Here is a 13,040-nt window from a genome sequence, read left to right as displayed (position 1 = left end):
GGAGGGGAGGAGAGGAGGAGAGGAGAGGAGAGGAGAGGAGAGGAGAGGAGAGGAGAGGAGAGGAGAGGAGAGGAGAGGAGAGGAGAGGAGAGGAGAGGACAAAAAAAGAAAGAAAGAAAGAAATCCTGCAGAATAAAATAACTAGGTGGTATGATAGTAACTGATCTCCCTATAGGCAGTGTGATCAGGAAAGCCAGCTCAGAAAAACTAACATATAAATGGAACAGCATAAGCAAGAGCTCTAAAGAAAGAACCTGAAAGCTGACTGGTGTGACTGGTTGCATACTGGACAAGAAGATCAGGAGAGAGAAAAGGCTTCTGAGACAGAGAATAATGTCTGTATCAAATAATAGTTCTCAATTCTATTTACTTTTTCCCATTCCTACCACTGCTGTTCTTAATTCTCACCTGGATGCCTTCAAGATCTTCTGATGAATCTGCAGCCTCATTCAAGCTGCTTCTCACAACCATCCTTCACAAACAAGCCAAAGATATTTAATAGTCTAAAATCATAACATGGTTTCCTATTCCCCATAATGTATGGTCTTAATTTCTAATTCAATTTATTCAACTTTCATAACATAATCCCTGCTTTCTCCTCCAGCTTAGTCCCTAGTTCCCTCTAGAACTGTGAACCCACACTACACTACTTGCATTTTCATAAAATCCACCATTTTCATTACTTTGTACCTTTTCATATCATTCTTTGAGTTTTAAATCAAGTATCTCATCCTATGTAAATTTACCATCTCTAATCCACATCAAAAATAGTTAGGGACTTCCCTCTGCTCCCATAGAGAAGTTTGCTTTATTTTAGATTGTCATATTGTAGTTGTGATGCATATTCATAAGACTGTTTATCCTGCTAGACTTTAATATTCAGAATGTTATTCATCCTTTTATCCCTAGCCAATAGCACAGTACCTAGTTAGTACATTCTTTTTTCCATAATTAAAAAGAGACTCCTAACACTTATGCTTTTAGGGTCTAAGCATTCCTAAATTAGATATACATAAACTGCATATACACAATAAAAAACTACATTCAAAGAATCCTTTAAAATATTTCAAATACTTTTAAAATTCTATAAAATTACTCTTCTGTAAGTCAAAAGACTGTAAATCTAGATGTAAATATGAGTTCAGGGTGAAATAAGAGAAACATTTATGTCCCACAATATTACTTTAAGAATGGAGAATCACTAGAAAATATTACTTACTATATTTTAAAAGTAAAATTGATAAACAGAAACATGTAGCAAGTAACAGGAAAAATTATGAATTTTTATTTTAATACCTACTTATTTTAATTTTTATTTTAATACCTATTTTAATTTTTATTTTAATATAAATTCAAGACATACAGGCACATCAACCATTTTTCATCTTCTTTTTTTTTTTTTAAAGATTTTATTCGGGCAGCCCCGGTGGCGCAGCGTAGTTTAGCGCCGCCTGCAGCCCAGGGCGTGATCCTGGAGCCCTGGGATCGAGTCCCACATCAGGCTCTCTGCATGGAGCCTGCTTCTCCCTCTGCCTGTGTGTGACACACTCTGCCTCTCTCTCTCTGTATCTCAATAAATAAATAAAATCTTTAAAATATATATATATATATTTTATTCATTTATTCATGAGCGACACAGAGAGAGGCAGAGACACAGGCAGAGGGAGAAGCAGGCTCCATGCAAGGAACCAGACGTGGGACTTCGATCCCAGGAATCCAGGATCACACCCTGAGCCAAAGGCAGGGGCTCAAAACTGAGCCACCCAGGCGTCCCCATGTTTTCATCTTTTTAAAATTGTGTTCTCAATTAAATACTATATTATAAAAGCCCTAATAATCCACTGCAAACGAAACAGTTGAAAGAATGCCTACTTATTCAAACGTTTAAAAAGTAATTTGGAAAAACAAAATAAAATAAAAATAAATAATAAATAAAATAAAAATTAATTTGGCTTGGACAGTTATATTAGCAAAATGATTTCATTATCACATTATTTTAAGAGTAATAAAGTGGAATTACTAAAATGTTCAAAGACAAAGAAATAGTTAAATGCACTGTGAAACAGCAAAACTTTGGACTATTACAAAACCATAAAATAATAATAAGCAGCACCAGGGACCTGGGTGGTTCAGCGGTTTAGCGCCACCTTCAGCCCAGGGTGTGATCCTGTAGACGCGGGATCAAGTCCCACGTCAGGCTCCTTGCATGGAGTCTGCTTCTCCTTCTGCCTGTGTGTGTCTCTGTCTCTCTCTCTCATAAATAAAGAAAATCAAAGAAAGAAAGCAAAGAAAAGGAAGACAGACAGACAGACAATTATATGGAGCACTTAGATGGCTCAGCCGGCTAAGCAGAAGGCTCCTGATTTCAGCTCAGGGCATGATCCCAGGCTCCACAGGGACTCTGCATGAGATTTTCTCCCTCTCCCTCAGCCCTCCCCACCATCCTCCCCACCACCCCCCAGCCCCCCCCACAACATGCACACACACTCTCTTTTTAAAATATCCTTTAAAAAAAATTATATGAATATTAACCACAGAATTATATACAAGTATGGATAGGATTAATACATTATACTGATTAATATATTATACGAGTAAGAATACAGAAAAATGTAAGGTGAGAATTAAATTTTTTTCCTTTTGAATTTCTTCTAATCATGTTCTTTTAATCATTCTTTTAATCTTTTAATTTTAATTTAATCATTTAATTTTAATCATTTAATTTAATCATTTAATTTTAATCATTTTAATTTTAATTTAATCATTCTTTTAATCTTTTAATTTTCTTCTAATCATGTTCTTTTAATCATTCTTTTCCAATAAAGTTTTAAAGTCACACATAGAGCTCTACTACACTTATTATACATATTACACACTGACATAAGTAGAAAAAAATTTTAAGTTTATAAACTACCTAATATCTTCCCAAAAAATACTGTTTTAAATTTCAAATATAAACTTATCTGATTTTGGAATTTCCTACAATCTGACACTAAACCTATACTTTCACACCAGCTGTACTATGTACAAGTTTCCCCAATTTTTAACCTTCACAAAGGAATCTCCTCCAATCCCAACAAGACATCCCATTACTACAAGTCTGTCAAACTGACAATATGAAAGAGGAGATAAAACGCATGCCACCAGCTAAGAGAAGATAAAATTTTAATTCGTGTATTAGGAAAGCTTATTTGCCCTTACTACCTAAGTTCAGCAAGCATATTCTATTGGAAATTGAAATTCTAACCAAAATTCCCTTCTGCAAACCAGAAAGACCAAATGAGACAACCTGCCACTGACTCAGCAGCTTTCCTTTTCTTAACAACCTGTACTTAAGTTGCAAGTAGAAGACTGAAACTAAGTTTCAAACTGAGTAGTAAAGCCAATGCAAAATCAGTTAACTGTCTTGGCAGTAAACTCCAAAGAAAATATAACATGTTTTGGTCCTAACTGGAAGATATATACAGAGCAAAGGTGCCTTTATGTATCTTTATCATGCAAAATCCCTCAGGTATAGCTACAAATTAGCTTTTATCGAAGATACTTAATATGTTTCTTTATAGAGAGCACCTTAACCAAATAACCCTCCAAGTCTGGCACCATGAATTGTCACAGCCTACACATCACTACCATTCCTTATAATTTAAAACATTTGCGTTTTAAGAACAGTGTCCACACACCAGCTCTACTGCCAATTTCTTCAGCTGAAAACTGAAGTTTATTCTACAAAACACTATGTTTACTCTCAACAACAGGATGCACTCATTTACAAATTATACAAGAGTGAATTACCCCGGTATACAACTTCAACATTTCTAACATCATTGCTTTCCTATTTTCCAAATTAACAAGTCTAAACAGTAGTGCACTAAGTCTGGTACTACAGCCAAAGTAAAATCAGTAATATAAAAGATTAACTATTTTGCAAAATGGCCACACAAGATACCTATGTAGTGCAAAGTGTGGACTGAGATTGCCATTAAGACAGAAGAGTCAAACCAAGCCTATAGGAGGTAGATCACCCTCATGAATACAAATCTAGATTCATTTCTGAGTCCCCAGTCTCACAGCAAGAAGTTTACCAGCTTTTTAACACTGATTACAAATAACAGGGCAGAAAATAAAATATAAGGCCTTCATATTGGTTATATTATATAAAATGGCTATATTATAACCATTTCTTTAATTTTTTATTTTTTTATTTATGATAGTCACAGAGAGAGAGAGAGAGAGAGAGAGAGGCAGAGACACAAGCAGGCTCCATGCACCGGGAGCCCGACGTGGGATTCGATCCCGGGTCTCCAGGATCGCGCCCTGGGCCAAAGGCAGGCGCCAAACCGCTGCGCCACCCAGGGATCCCTCTTAATGGTTATAACTGAACAAGAGCTGACATTCTTTAATGCTCAAAGCAGTTCTCCGGTAGAGATTGTGCTCTTATGTGTACACATAACATCATAAACGACGCTCTTCATTTCAGACAGCTTAATACACACGCTCACTTCAAATATTCCTTAAAAACTTGGCGCCTTGGCGCTAATATTACTCCCAGTCTTACTAAACCCTTCACCTCCTAAACCGGAAGACCGGAAGGGAAGATCTGCTCCTCCTTGTAAATTGAGGTCTAGGGAAAACGATCTAACACGAGTTTGTACAATTAAGCAGTCTCAGTAAATCAAATTCCCAGATTACAACGTCTGGCAACTCTCTTAGGCAAAAACATACAGGCAGCTAGCCGAGGGTTCGTTCGTTACTGGAGATGACAGGTCACCCCCACATCTGCACGAGGAACTTCGGTAACTGGCCTAAATTTTCCCGTGTTGAGACAAACGCATCAAGGGATGGGACGGGGCGGGGGGGGGGGTGACCCTTTAAAAACTGGGTCATTCCTTATTTGCTCTGATGCGACGGAAGAGGAAAAGGTCCATGAAGCAGCAAAAGAAAAAAAAAAAAAAAAGACAGGACAGCATCCTCGGTGCAGAAAAGTTACAGCCCCTCACGCAAGTCAGCACTAAGGTCTCATGAGGTGGTTTTACTTGTGTGTAGTCCCTCGGAGTTGAATGGAACCAGCCTCCCGAAAGTCGTGTCCCCGCCAGGAAGCCCTGAGGATCAGGCGCAGGAAGGCAGAGGAGGAAATGCCCTCGATTCACCTGCGACACCTGCGCGGGCCCCCAGGGCTCGGCTCGCGGGCTCGGGACCCAGCGCGGCCGACCGCGGGCCTCCCCCGCACGCGCCCGGCCCGATGCCCGCCCCGCCCGGAGGCCCCCGGCCCGGCAAGTGGCTCCCGGGAGCCCAGGCGGACGATGCGAGGAGGCCCGCCCCGGCGCGGCCTCTCCCGCTCCATCACACCTCGCAGGCTCCGGGGACTCCCCGCCCCCGGAAGCCGCGGACAGACCAGGCCGGGACCGCCGAAGCCGGCCCCTTCCGCCTCCCGCGCGACCCCCCGCAGGCGGGCCCCGGGCCCCGGCCCCCGGCCCCCGGCCCCCGGCCCCCGGCCCGTACCTGCGCGGCGCCCTCCCAGCCCGGAGCGCGGGCCCGACGCAGGCGCGGCGCCGGGCTCGTCCGCGAGAGGCCCTCGCCGCAGACTCACCTGCCGCCCGCTCCACCTTCGGTGCCACCCAGACGCAGCCCCTTCCTGGGGCATGAAAGCGCCGGCTTCGCGGCCTGCGCGCCCGAGGCTGCGCCGCGCGGGGGACTCGCTCCCGCGGCCGCCGCCGCCGCCGCCGCCGCCGCCACGGCCGGGTCTGCGCCTGCGCGGCCTCACGGGCTGGGTCTCGGGGGGCGCCGCAGGCAGCGACTACGGCCGGAGGCGCGAGCCCGCGCGGGCGCCTGTGCGCCCTGGAGTCCCGCGGCGCGGGCGGCGGGTCGCCTAGGAGCTGCCCGCTGCACCGCCGTCCCGACAGCTGACGGCCATGTTTCTGTTCCCTTTTCTTTTTTTTCTCCCCGTCCTTCCGCCCCTTTCCACTGAACAGCACTTTCCTTTTCCCCCTCCCTCTCCCTTTCCTACTGCGGGGGCGGGTGGACAAGGACGTGGGGGAGGGGAGGGCAGGGCAGGGCAGGGGCGGGGCGGCGCCGGGGCCACGCCCCCGGGGCGGGGCGGGGCGGGCCGCGCGGCCTCTGCTCCCCTCCCCTCCCCCACCCCCCGCGGCGACCCCCGCGGGGCGCGAGGTCGCCGCCCGGGCCCTTCGCAGCCCTTCCTGCGCGTCGGCGCGGCGGGTCCCCTGCGGGAGCGGCGCGGGAGGACGGGCCCTGGGCGCCGCTTCGCACCCCTCCTACGGGCGGGCTGACCGTGTGGTGCGGGCTTATTGCCTTGGCCTCGGGCAGGTGGCGGCCGCTCCTCGCGGCTGTATCCAAGGCGGGCCGAGGGAGTCCCTCGGAGTCCGTGACGAGCCTGCCGGCGGGGAGCGACCCCTGGAAGACAACATTCGTTCCCACGGTGGGAGCTGGAGTTTCCACGCGTGACCGGGGGGGGGTCCTCCGAGGCTGGAGAGAGACCCGCCGACTGGCGCCTCCCGAACTCCGCGGCTGCGGCGCCCCAAGGCGGTCCTCGGCCGTCCGCGCTGTCGCTGCCTCGGCTGGGATTTCGGGATGGGGACTCCGTGTTTTATCAGCCCTGTCCTGCCTCCTAAGTGTAGGCTCCTTATCTACACAGATGCGTGCAAAGTCCTTCCGCCTTCATGCAAAATTTGCAAAATGTTTTTGACAGCGTTTGGAAGTTACTAGATGAGAAAGAATAACAACCAGTTATTCGGTAAGGAGCAGGTGGTTTGAATTTTTTTTTTTTTTTTTTTTTTTACCTCCTGGCTAAAAATAAAAATAAATGACGGATGATTTCACAGATTCCATGGCAGATCAAAACTAGAGCGGGTAATATTTGTCTATCTCTGATAAGTGTTTATATATATATATATATATATATACATACCTATGGATCATTGTCCTGAGAACTACTCTCTTGATTCAGTCTGCACTTTTTTGCTGGAAAGTGTAAGATTAGACCTCAGTCGTGAACATCCTGTTGTCGATTTACTTCGGAATTTTACTGCATAGACAGTTCGAATTTTGTAGCCAATGGCAGAAACTATTTTCCTAACTACATTAGCCGTCAGAACGGATTCTGTAGAAATGCACAGCAATAAAAACAAGGCTTATTTAGTAATAGTTTGGAGTCCGTTTGAACGCAGTGAAAACCAACCTTTGACAATCTGCACAGAAGGTTTTCAAGGAACTAATACTTGGAAATTAGCTCGAGGATTCTTGTCCTTCCTTTCTCAAGGACTTCTTGTCCTTCCTTTCTCGAGGCCTATTAACCGTTTTAAAAGATTTAATATAGATGAGATATCTTAATGGATAGATTTCATGAACACAGATTGTTTCTTCTTGTTTTTTTTTTTTTTTTTTGCAACTGCAGAAATGAAAAATGGAAGAAGCCACTATACCTCTTCCATTTGATTGACAGACTTATCTCAATTTGCAATGTAGGATTTAAGAATCTCTTTCATTTTTTTTTTCACTATTTTAATTGCCCTATAGATTTCCCATAGGTTTTCATTGCCATTGTCCACCTAAAATTTCATGGAATGAACTAGTATATTTTGGGCCTAATTTTCTTATCTCAGTAGCTCTTCTTAGGTCTGCAAGTCCTTGATCCTGCAACCTTCCCAACTATAATCTTATGCACAGAGTATTGAAATAAGTTCATTTTAATTTTTAACATGTAAATATTTAAGTCTAACTCGTGGGAGAGGAGCTGGAGGGCCCAATAACAACATGATTGTTATAATCCTTATAGTATCACAGTTTCAATTGAGCCTTCCTAAATACAAGAATGCATAGAACAATCACCCAGCCCATTGAAGAAGGGAATACAGACATCTGATTGGGCATGGTCACTGCAGATTTCTGCCAATAAGCAATGCAAAAGAGTTGAATAGAAATGCTGAAAATTTTCTTAAAATAAACATATGATATATTGGGTTGCCATCTTCAGTGCTGAAACATCCCAAATTGTTTTCCTCTTCCTATTTGTTCCCCTGAAAAAGTTCTAAAAATTGGTTTTCACAGGAATATTCAAAGACCTTTATGCTTCTATATTTTTTATCTGTTTCATTCAACTACCTGTTTAATAGAAGCATTATAAATCTAGCAGCTTAATCTGATTATTGTAATTATTTTTGTAATTTTTTTTTAATTTTATTTGTATGTAATTTCTACACCCAATGTGGGGCTCCAACCCCAGCCCCAAGATCAAGAGTCACATGCTCTTCTGTCTGAGCCAGCCAGGAGCCCCTATTTTTGTCATTTCTTAATGTCTGAATTCCATACTAGATTATAAGCCCTTGAGAACAATGTTCACAAGTCATATATGTGTATTCATATGTCATGTTCTCTTTCAGATTTGGAATACCCAACATATGACAGACTTCCAAAAAATATGTGATAAGTGACTGAAATAAATCATGGTTCCCTCACTTTCTTCCACTCTATCATCAGGCGAGTTACTTAATTTACCTCATGTATAAAGTGAGTAAAATTCTATTAGTAAAAAGTGAGATCATTTAGTAATTTACAATAAGCTATAATATCAAACAGACCAGTCCAGTAATCAATATTTAGCACATGTGATAGGCAGCCTTTCATTGTGTCTTATAATGATCCCTACTTCCTGATTTATGCTCTTGTGTAATCTCCTTCCACTGGCTGTGGGGTGGATTTATGGATGAGCTTCTAACACACAGAATACATCAGAAGTGATGAGATGTCTCTAACAAGATGAGACTATTAAAAAAGACCTGTGCCTTCACTCATGGATTCTTTCTCTCTCACCTTCTGGATTGCTTCCTCTGGGGGAAGCCAGCTACCATGTCATCAGGCAGCCGTGTGAACGAGTTCAGAAGTGTATCCTAGCCAAGTTGAGCCTTGAGATGACTGTAGCCACAGCCAAAACCTCTATTTCAGCCTCCTGACAGACCCTGAGCCAGAATTGCCCAACTAAGCTGCTCCTACATTCCTTACTTACAGAACTGTGAGTTAAGAAATGTTTCTTGTTTCCAGCTGCAACATTTGGGGGTTAATTTGTGACATAACAAAAATAATTAATACATTATAGTCATACCTGGATGATAACAAGTGTGCATTCACGGTAGCTAATCCTTGACTAGGGTTTAGCATGCGATTCTTAGCATCCTATCATGCTAAATTTAAGTATAGTGGTTATAATTGCAGTAAAAGAAGGTAAGAAAAGTGGAAAGACTAACTTCTCCTGATCAGTTATTTATAAACTATCTTTGCTCCAAAAGAGTTCACTAAAATGTATTTCATATGATATCTTGGATTTGCTTCAAAATAATGCAAGGAGGGATAGAATAGTGAGTAAATATGAGTTTAGGTAAAACAAAATTGGACACAAGATGAAATGGAGTGATTGCTACTGGGGGTTCTTAGAGTTCTCTACTTTTAATAACTTTTTAATTTTTTCATAATAAAAAGGGTAGCTTTAAGATTTCATGGAATCATGAGTTTGTAGTAGAGGGGAAACTTTAGAGATCGTCTATTCTAATTAAGTCATTTGATAGATGGGGACACTAAGGCCCAGCAAAGTTTACTGACTTACCTAGAGTCTTCCCAGGCTCAGCTTTAGTGATTTCATGGTTGAGTATGGAGAAACTACTAATAAGTTCTTAACCCTTTATTTTCTCAGTCAGAATAACTTAACTCTAGATTCCCTAGGATAGCCTCCACAGCATGAAAATCTGAGCCTGATCTCTACTTTCCAGTGTATAAGCCACTTGTCATACACTGGCAAGTTATTTGGTTCCAGCCCCTTACTCATCAATTTTCAAAAACACAGGATTTGAAGGCCTGGTGTTTTATGCCTGCAGGCACTGTGTTATCCTTCTAGAAAAGAGTTTTAAGTAACAATGACATCAACAAACACTAGATCTGCATTATTCATGTATCTAAATGAGCCAGTGTGTCCTACTCTCCACAAGGAGCATTAGCACACTCTCTTTGTGTTCTACTCCAGTATCTTATCTGACTGTGGACTCTGTCCCAGCATTATCAGAATGACCTCATCTAGAGTCTTTTGGAATTACTCAGCATAATCTTTATCCAACTCTCCTTACTAGGCCTGCAGGCCAAACATAGATGGACTCTAGGTGGAGAGGGTTGGCACAAGGCTCCTGATCTTGAGTCAAAATAGAGTAAATGATCCTGAGAACAAATCATAAAGAGTTGGGATTAGCAAAAGGAAGAAACACAGACAGGGGACGCCTGGGTGGCTCAGCAGTTGAGCATCTGTCTTGGGCTCAGGGCGTGATCCTGGGGTCCTGGGATCGAGTCCCGCATCAGGCTCCTTTCAGGGAACCTGCTTCTCCCCCTGCCTATGTCTCTGCCTGTGTGTGTGTGATCAATAAATAAATAAAATCTTTTTAAAAAGAAGAAGAAGAAAAACAGAAAGAAATAATGGGTGGAGAGGTTGATAGGAAGACAGCCTATTCTTACTGTTGCCTGTCATGACTAGAATTCAACTCTTACCTGCTTCTTCCCAACCCCTTTTTCTGGGCTTTAATTCTTTTTTTTCCTCACATCATATCAAATTGTCCTGACCACAGACCAAGAAATACATGTATTGTAGGGGCATTGGGTGGTACAGTTGGTTAAGCATCTGACTCTAGTTTTTGGCTCAGGTTGAGATCTCAGGGTCTTGAAACCAAGCTTTTTCTGGGGCATGGAGTCTGCTTGAGATTCTATCTCCTTCTCCTTCTGTCCCTTCTGCTTATGCGCTCGCTCTGTCTCAGATAAATAAGTAAATCTTTTTTTAAAAAAAGAAATATATGTATTCTGTGTTTCAAAGATCAATTTTTTAAAAAAATTTTATTAAGAAAACAGGGCAGCCTGGGTGGCTCAGTGGTTTAGCACTACCTTCAGCCCAGGGTCTGATCCTGGAGACCTGGGATCGAGTCCCACATCTGGCTTTCTGCATGGAGCCTGCTTTTCCCTCTGCCTGTGTCTCTGCGCCTCTCTCTCTCTCTCTCTCTCTCTCTCTTTCTGTGTCTCTCATGAATAAATAAATAAAATCTTTTAAAAATTTTTTATTAAGAAAACAAGAACAATAAGATATAAGCATCAATAAAAATAATAGTATAGGGACATCTGAGTGGCTCAGCGGTTGAGCACCTGCCATTGGCCCAGGGCGAGATCCTGGAGTCCCACATCGGGCTCCCTGCATGGAGCCTGCTTCTCCCTCTGCCTATGTCTCTGCCTCTCTCTCTCTGTGTGTCTCTCATGAGCCTGGGTGGCTCAGCGGTTGGGCGCCTGCCTTCGGCTCAGGTCATCATCCCGGGATCCGGTATCAAGTCCCACATTGGGCTCCCTGTAAGGAGCCTGCTTCTCCCTCTGCCTGTGTCTCTGCCTCTCTTTCTGTCTGTATCTCTCATTAATAAATAAATAAATCTTTTAAAATAAATAATTTAAAAAATTTTTAAATTGTATAATGAACTCTTCTGAGTTTATCACTTAGCTTCAACTCATAGTTAATCTTGATTCCATGTATCCCATTCCCCACTTCCCTCTTCTCCCTGAGTATTTTGAAGCAAATAATTGGCATTTCATTTCATCAGCAAATACTTCAGCATGTAGATCTAGAAGATATGGACTTTAAAAAATAAAAAGTACGAGGCCACTGTCACTACTAAAAATTATTTTAGGGCAGCCTGGGTGGCTCAGCGGTTTAGGGCCACCTTCAGCCCAGGGCCTGATCCTGGAGACCCGGGATCGAGTCCCACATCAGGCTCCCTGCATGGAGCCTGCTTCTCCCTCTGCCTGTGTCTCTGCCTCTCTCTCTCTGTGTGTGTGTCTCTCATGAATAAATACATAAAATCTTTTTTAAAAATAAAAAAATTATTTTAATTAATATTTTGTTCAATATTTTGTTATTTTTGAATGAGAAAAAACCTATGAAATATTGATAAGGTATCCTGTCTCACCCCTTCTACTCCTCATGGATCTATATAACTCCTGCCTGGAGGGTTTGAGTTTGCAATACACCTCTGATTGATAAACCAGAATGATGCTGCTCAGGTTCCTCCATGATTCAGGGAGTATAGGGTGTGGACTCTCTCCAACGAAATTGTCCCCCTTAAAGATATTTCACTATTTAGATCAAAGACCCCATAATATTTAAGAATCAGAGTCTGCCTAAAAGCCTCAAATTAATATTCAATTTCTGACATTTAATATGAGTTCAATAAGCACTGTATTGTTTTAATACCCTGACAAAGAAATAATTGGGATCTGGTGCTAATACCCTTTAGCACCTACTCAAATTTTCCCCTACTTTTATGGTTCCTTTCAGACAGAAAAGGAGAAAATGAACTGAATACTAGAAGGTGTCTCAAAAGGATTAATAGAAACCAGAATAAGGGGGGTCCCTAGGTGGCTCAGTGGTTTAGCGCCTGCGTTCAGCCCAGGGCGTGATCCTGGAATCCCAGGATTGGGTCCCACATCCGGCTCCCTGCGTGGAGCCTGCTTCTCCCTCTGCCTGTGTCTCTGCCTCTCTCTCTCTCTCTCTCTCTCTCTCTCTCTCTCTCTCTCTCTGTGTGTCTCTCATGAATAAATAAAATAAAATCTTTTAAAAAAAGACAATAATTTCAACCCCTTTTTGTTGTTCACTCCCAAATTTACCTCTCTAGCCACAAATTTACTTGGGCTATCGACTCAACCATCAAACTACCCCCATGGTTTATTGTTTATCAAATATTTATTTATTTGAGAGAGAGAGAGAGCATAAGAGAGAGATCACAAACAGTGGGGAAGGATAGAGGGAGAAGCAGACTCCCCACCAAGCAGGGAGCCTGATGCAGGACCTATGACCAAGCCAAAGGCAGACACTTAACCAACTCAGTCACACAGATGTCCAACCTCTAATGTTTAAATGACATCTAACATTTTACATGTTTAAAACACAACTCTTAATTCCCTCCCTGCATTATATCTGCCCGCCCCCCACCAAAACTATTCCTTTTTAAGTTCCCTCATTT

The 13,040-nt window shown here is 42.8% G+C and overlaps 1 protein-coding gene and 1 long non-coding RNA gene across 6 annotated transcripts in view; one reads left to right on the top strand and one right to left on the bottom strand.

Moving 5' to 3' along the window:
- Positions 1–6,415, bottom strand: part of DENND4C (DENN domain containing 4C) — a 126,917-nt gene extending 120,502 nt beyond the window's left edge. For 2 of the 5 annotated variants that reach the window (XM_049116165.1, XM_049116163.1), the window contains exon 1: positions 5,588–5,965. The gene's annotated coding sequence lies outside the window, so the exon portion shown is untranslated. Of the gene's footprint in view, positions 1–5,587; positions 5,966–6,285 lie in introns of those variants that run through there. The other 3 variants (XM_025433157.3, XM_025433158.3, XM_049116164.1) reach the window with 2 other exon arrangements.
- LOC112650300 (uncharacterized) overlaps positions 6,296–13,040 on the top strand; it is a 32,631-nt gene continuing 25,886 nt past the window's right edge. The window contains exons 1-2 of the long non-coding RNA XR_003130092.3: positions 6,296–6,748; positions 8,394–9,022. This is a non-coding gene — a long non-coding RNA (uncharacterized LOC112650300). The remainder of the gene's footprint in view (positions 6,749–8,393; positions 9,023–13,040) is intronic.

This window comes from Canis lupus, chromosome 11 (assembly GCF_003254725.2).
Source record: "Canis lupus dingo isolate Sandy chromosome 11, ASM325472v2, whole genome shotgun sequence".
Classification (NCBI taxonomy): domain Eukaryota; kingdom Metazoa; phylum Chordata; class Mammalia; order Carnivora; family Canidae; genus Canis; species Canis lupus.
Note: the sequence above shows the minus strand (reverse complement) of the source record. Positions and strands in the feature narration are given on the sequence as shown.